Raw genomic sequence first — 6,977 nt, forward strand, 5'->3', positions numbered from 1 at the left:
ACATGTCAGTCTGTGCTTGGCTTTCTCAAAAATGTGACAGGATGCCAGACATACACAACTTGGAAGAGGAAAAGGTTTATTACGACTCATGGTTTCAGAGACTTTAGTTCACCGCACTTGGCTCTGCTGAGTATGGGAGCACGGTGAGGCAGGCCATTATGGTGGTGGGAGTGTACTGGAGAGGAGATTCTTTATTTCAAGGTAAGCAGGAAGCAAGCAGAACTAGAAAGGAGTCAGAGCAGGCTGTGCCCTTCAGAGACATTCCCCAGTGGTTTACAATCTTCCCAAAGGTTTCACTTTCCTCAGTTCTCCCACTGTTCAACTGTCTACAGTCAGCTTGATCCATCAACAGATTAAACATCGCTTAGGCCAGAGGCTCATGAGGGAGCCATCTCTGTGAACACCTACAAGTGTGCTTTACTAATCCCCTAGGTGGTCTATTAGCTCATTCAGCTGACAGTGGAGCTTGGCAGTTGCAGTTCTATCTGCTTCTGTTGTGAGGACATCACCGCTCCACAGTTTGTTACCTTAAACATTGACCCCTTTGCTGCTTGGAGCAAAAATAGTATAGTTTTTAAGAATTGTTCAACAGACTTAGCAAACAGGAATGAAGCCTCCAGCCTCACACTTTCCTACTTTTGTGCTGTTGTGGATCAGACCCAGGGTTGTGTACACGCTAAGCAAAAGCCCTACCATTGAGCCACTACCTGGCCCTCTTGAATTCCTGGAGTTCCACATTTTTGCTTTTTCTCCGATATTCAGTACTCTCTGCAGCTGACAGGCCAGACTCCAGAATCAGACATAAATGTGACCGTCAAGTTAGACATGGCCGTGTGCAGACCACGTCGGAGGATGCTCTGTAACAGCAGCTGCTCCCTGCTTGCAGGAACTCATTATTACCATCAGGTTGGAGTATATAACCTGCAAGTTACCCACTCCCTGTTTACTCTGAACTTGCTCTAGGATCAAGTATTAGGCATGTGCAGCCTGAAGGCCCTGAGCTGCACCATCCCCAGTATATTGATGAGTGCAGTCTACTTCAGATTGTAGTCTTACTTAAACAGTGTAGTCCGCTTCAAACTTGTAATCTTATCTAAACAGTGTGGTTGTGATGGGAAGGGAGGGACAGAGGCAGGGACAGGGATGGGGATGGGGACCAGACAGGGGCCAGATGGGATGAGACACAACTCGGCTGTGAGATTCTTGAGCTCCAGAGGGACTAGTGACCTGTAATGAGTCATATACCTAGAAAAGTATTCCAGGCTAGCTCCAGCTAGTAACCCTTCTACTTTGATCTTCCAATGAATCACATGAGATTTTCTTCAAATGTAGATTCTGATTCCGTGGAGTTGGGGTGTGCATGTCACTCAGGCTGAGCCAATCATAACATTAGATTTTTCCTTCTACCTGTGATTGAGCCAGCGTGGCTCTTACGAGTCACTTCTGTCCTTTGATTGCACTGAAATGGAAATTGCAAGTCCCCAAGGGTCAGGCTAATCAGAGGACTTCAGTCTCCCTCAATCCCCTGTAGTCTCAGGGCGATGCTGTGCAAACTGCTCCCTTCCCTCCTGGGAATGCCTGGGCAGCGAGTCCTGAAGCTGGAGCCTGTCGTTAAGAGACAAGGTCAGACAGAAAGGTTCCGTGATTTTGACCAGCATATCACCTTAAAAGGTCAGCATGAGATGACCCTTCCATTGCCTTCCTGTTTATTTTGTGTTTTGCCTGCATGGAGAGGCCTCATTGGCTGGGGCAAGTGTAGCTTAGTTGGTGGAGTGCTTGCCTAACGTGCACAAAACTCTGGGTTTGATCCCTCGGCACTGTATAAACCAGGTGTGGGAGTAGCATCCTGTCACCCCAGCATCCCAGAGGTGGAAGCAGGAAGAGCAGGAGTTCTGGGTCACCCTCAGCTGCAGAGTGAGCTGGAGGCCAGCATGATATACATAAGGCCCTGTCTCAAAGCAAAGCAAATAAAAACAAAATAAAACCAATGAGAGAGAGCCCATATTTAATGGCTCACCTACACTGTCTAGGTTTATATAAATATACTCTAATGTTCATAAAACAGCTAAAATTGCCCAGTGATATGTTTTTTACAAATGCTACAGTGTGAGGTTGTGGCACATGTTTACCCATCGAAGATGACTCAGAACATACCACTCCAACTGAAGCAACTTGGAGAAGAAAGACGGTGGGAGAAACAGGTTTAGGACAGAGAGGGCAGGGCATGAATTTGGTTTTATAATATCCAAGTCTGTCTTACTTTATTGTTTGTTTTATTGTGGTACTTGGGATCAAGCCCAAGTTCCACACAGGGCAGGCAGGTGTTCTACAGCTGAGCTCCAGTCCCAGTATACAGGGGTCAGATATTGCTCCATAAAGGTAAATAGTTTTGGCATCAAGTTTTGGCTGAGCAGGGTTCCAGGTCTCTGTCACTGATCCTATCCACTGTCACAAAAACATGCATCCTATTAAAGCCACACTTGGCCATTTTACTGAGCTCCATCCTCACCTGTGGCTGGAGAAACGGAGCAGCTTGTTACCGAGGGTATGCTGGTGCTCTGCGGGGCATTTGGGCTGGGCTCACATTTAGAGCATCTATGTGGACAAGAAGGAGAAAGGAGTGTTGAAAAGGTGGTCAAGCGTGGATGACTTTTGGCTACTTTGTGGGTTCTTTTTCTTCCATCCTTCTCCACTCCTCTTCTCCCACCCTTTTAACCCCTAACACTAGGTAGGAGGGAAAAAATAAAGGGGCGACAATATCGTTAGATTACTTCCTGCTGATTTAGGGGCACTGAGTTCCTTGGGACAAGTTTGATCTTTGCTGTCAGGATATCTAATTTCTTCTTTTTATCTCTTCACACACAACTTCTTGACAAACTGCAACAAGCCACAGCTAACAGCATCCAACCACAGCATCCAAGCACAGCATCCAAGCACAGCCAACAACCACAGCATCCAACCACAGCATCCAACCACAGCATCCAAGCACAGCCACCAACCAGCCAATCAGTTCCTTCAGTTGGGTGTCTAGCATTTATATATCCTCTGAAAAGTCCCTAGAATTCCAAATGTTACACACAAAAAACTACCTGCCGCTGGTGAAACCATGCCCCTGCTAGAGCGTGAGGCAAATCAGAGCCGGCTGCTTTGGACAGTCTGAAACAGCCCCATATCTCACACCTGGGATTAAAATGAAAGTACAGTCTTACAATATTTCTTTGTTTTTAAAGAAATCCAAATTCTCACTGCGGGTGTTCTGAGCTGGCTCCGTCTGACACTCAGGAGCACACATCAAGTATATAGGTGTCAGCAATGCAGTCGTGACTTGACTTCTGTGAAAAAGAGGTAGGTCTGGGGGTTGAGGAATGGCTCCATGGGTTATGTGTCTGGTGCACAAGCATGAGGACCTGCTTCTCTGGTACCTACGAAGAAAGCTGGTCATGGTGGTGTGCCCTTAGTCCTTGGGGATGAAGATAGGCAGATCCCTGGGGCTTGCTGGGCATCCAGCCTAGCTGAACTGATGAGCTAACTCTAAGGCCCATAAGAGACCCTGCCTCACAATGAGGAAGGAATTAGAGGAAGACACTCCAATGCCAGTCTCTGGCCACCACACATAGCCACATGAGCAAGCACACACACACACATGAGGGGAAAGAGGGGGATTTAAGAAGCTACCCAGTGCTTCCTGCTCCATATGAGGTTCTAGAAGACAGCAAGCACTCACTCAAGGAGAGGATTTCTTGCCATACCTGTCTGATGGTCCTCTTCTTCCCATCTAATAAATAGGAGCTGATCACTTAGAAGCAGGTATATTATATGTCACATACATGCCACATACTAACAAGTTGCCCAGGGCTTCCGACTCTTTCATTCACCTGGCCCTTTAAGCTGCTGTGCACATGTCAAGAACGTTTGAAGAAACTAAGGGTCCCCAAACTGGCCTGTGTGGACCCACTCCCCATCTGAACCCGGGTCTCTCTGATCCACACTCTACATTCTGTGTTCTACCCGTCTAGGGGCAGGATCCATCTGCCTCCTGGCCTTTCTCATCCTTTCTGTGGGAGGGGTTACGAGTGAGAACACATTCATATCCGGAAGGGACCCTTTTCTAGATCCTTGATATTCAGACAGGCCCATGAGCCAGCAGCATTGGTATCTGCACAGGTTCCTATCACCGCAGGAGACCCCTAAGCTAACCAACATAGAAAGGAAGGGGGCTTATGTTCAGCTGCCTGGCTCGGTTCCTCTGGGTTGAGGTAAGGTAGCACTTCAGTATGGCAGAACAAACCCATTCGCTTCAAAGCCAGGGAGGAAGAAAGAAGAACAAGGAGAAAAGGAAGAGCATTGCTCCCTCCAAGAGCACACCCTGTCGCAGTGTTTTTGACTGTGCCGATTTGTGCTCCCGGCGAGATGCATACTTGGAACTGTGCAGGAACTATCTTAGATGCACTAATGGAAAACACACCACACACACACACACACACACACACACACACACACACACACCACTTAATTTTAAAATGCATTGGCGAAACTAAAATGCTGGACATTCCTAAATCTTTCCCTGCTACCCATGGCCCAATCAGGGAAGTGGCCTATGGCCACTTACCCCAAAACTCACATAACTGACTGGGTTTATCTCCTGCTGCTACTGTATTCCCTTCTTTTTCCCCAGTCCGGGTGGTTCCCATTTCACCTGCGTTCCACCTGCCCGACTCTCAGTGTCCTGCCCCCTGTCCAGCCATTGGCCACTGGCATCTTCTTTTATTATTTTTTTGAATGTTCATTGCTCACCTCTCACACAAAACACCTCCAAACACTTTCTTTCACAGCTTGACAGTATGTACATGGACACAAACATGGACTCAATGCAGAAGCACTGAGTGATTTCGGGGTAGTTGCGGAGAGTGACCCAGCCAGGCTTCTGTCTCCTGCAGCAACAATGAAGGGTCACCCGCACCAAGCAGGACTCGATCTCACTTCGTAGTGCCCTTCCATTACAAGAAAGATCTCTTGCCCAGCAAGTTAACTTGTATTTGCTGAGCCAGCAGCATTAACTAGTGCATAAAACAGCTGTCTGCTCACTATTTCTTCCAGCGAATTTCAAGTAAGGACAAGGTTGAAGGAGGGACTTTTGTCTCGGATGGATGCAGGTCTGTTTGAGTTGACATACTGGACTAAGTGCCTACAGGTACTATGGTTCAAGGATTTTGGCCATGTTCATGAATCTTGGAGGAGCATATGGTACAGGATTCCACCAAGATAAGGCTACACAATGTGCTATTTGCAAAAGAGCTCATGTAATAGGAACCAACCCAACAGGTCTATCAGAAAGAAAGGTGACAAAATCCCTCTGAATAAAATGCCATTAGGGGCAGAACTATGCTCGAAAAATAGACATCAGAAGATAGTTTACAAAAAACACACATGGGTTATTAATATGAAGAAGGTTTCCCAGCAGTATATTATATATATACATACATATATATATAGTCTAGGCAAATCTTTATTTTTAAAACTTGAATATTAAAAATGTGAAAACTATTTTATTCCAGTAATTTCTTCCAAAAAAGCATGTATGGTCCAAGTGGACTATTCCAATGGTCAATTAAAGGCAACTTAAATTGCCTTTATGATTTGTTTTTCATAGAAAGAAGAGATATGTTTCTTAAATAAACAGTGTTATAAAACTGTTTAGTAATAAAAAGAGAAAGAACAGAATAAAGACTGGCAAATGGTTATCCTAAGCATGAGTAGGCCTGCCACCTGTGGTCAGTCTTACATTCATTCAGAATACATGTTGGATTCAGGATTCTGAAACTGAGTGTCTATTACTCGAACCCTAGCAAAATATGAGTTTCTGTAGCCTCAACTAGTATAATGTTTCCCTAGTCCAAATCCAGAGTGAGTATAGCCCCCGTGCTGGAAGTGCTGTTCAAGCTGGTCCCCTTGGTGATATGTCTGGCTCCCTCTTCCTCCCCAGCCTCCTCCCTGGCTCCCCCATTCTCCCTAACCTCTTTGACCACCTTTTCCCCCATGACCACTGCCTCGTTCGCCATGGTGCCCACTATCTTGGTATCTATTGTCCTGCTGATACCACCCTAGTATCCACTTCTTGTATATGAAAATGTTTGGAAACCACCACCTTGGTAGCCACTGCTGTGGCCGCCATGATAGCCACCAGGCTGGAAGCCCGAATCTGAAGAACCACCATCCTGGTAGCCACCTCCGCCTCCACTCCCTCCATCTGTCCAGCCTCCTTGATGCTTACTTCTTCTTCCTCCCCCTCGGCCACCATGGTCATAGCCACCATGTCCCCTCTCCCATGTTCATGACCTCTTCGTCCTCCGTATGAGGAATGTTTATAACCACCTCTCCCTCTACCTTGGCCTCTTGATTGCTGCTGGGAGCCATCTTGTCTCTTCTGCCACGGTGACATCTCTGGGGGCGGAGTTTAATTTCATTAGGTCTGCCACCTCTGTCCATCAGCATCTTACTAATGGCACGGGCAGTCTTTTCCCTTATGGGCCCACTGCTTGTCCTTAGAATCTCTGACGAGTCTTGTCTGGCAGCCAAAAGATGAGCCACGGAAATATTACCTTTAGGAGACAAGACTGAACGCTGGCTGGTAAAGCTTAGCTAACTTTTCTGTCTGACTCTTAGCTCTGTCAGACCAGCCAAAGGACTGGACAGTGACATCCAAACGTTTGATTAGCAGCTTCTTCCGAACTTCATATTTATTGGCTACGGCTTGGTTAATGGCTTCTACCTTTTCCCAGTGGGTTGGTCCCATCGGCTTCCTCAATAGCAGCTTTCCCACATGATTGGGTGGAACTTTTGCTAACGTTTCCTTTATTTTTTTTTTTCTCAATCCCCCTGAAGAATTGGAAGATAGTTATATTGGCTGGAGGTTTGGACATTCCTAGGGCAACACATATGCCTTTCAACTCTTGAAAGACCTCACTACTGCCTTCTTC

General features: G+C 46.5%; 1 pseudogene across 1 annotated transcript; it reads right to left on the reverse strand.

The window, feature by feature from the left end:
• Positions 1-5,868: 5,868 nt before the first annotated feature.
• Positions 5,869-6,977, reverse strand: LOC308417417 (protein FAM98A-like; annotated as a pseudogene). The gene has a single exon. The product of its transcript is annotated as a protein FAM98A-like (transcript).

The sequence above is a fragment of the Micromys minutus genome (genome assembly GCF_963924665.1).
Source record: "Micromys minutus genome assembly, chromosome: 2".
Taxonomy (NCBI): domain Eukaryota; kingdom Metazoa; phylum Chordata; class Mammalia; order Rodentia; family Muridae; genus Micromys; species Micromys minutus.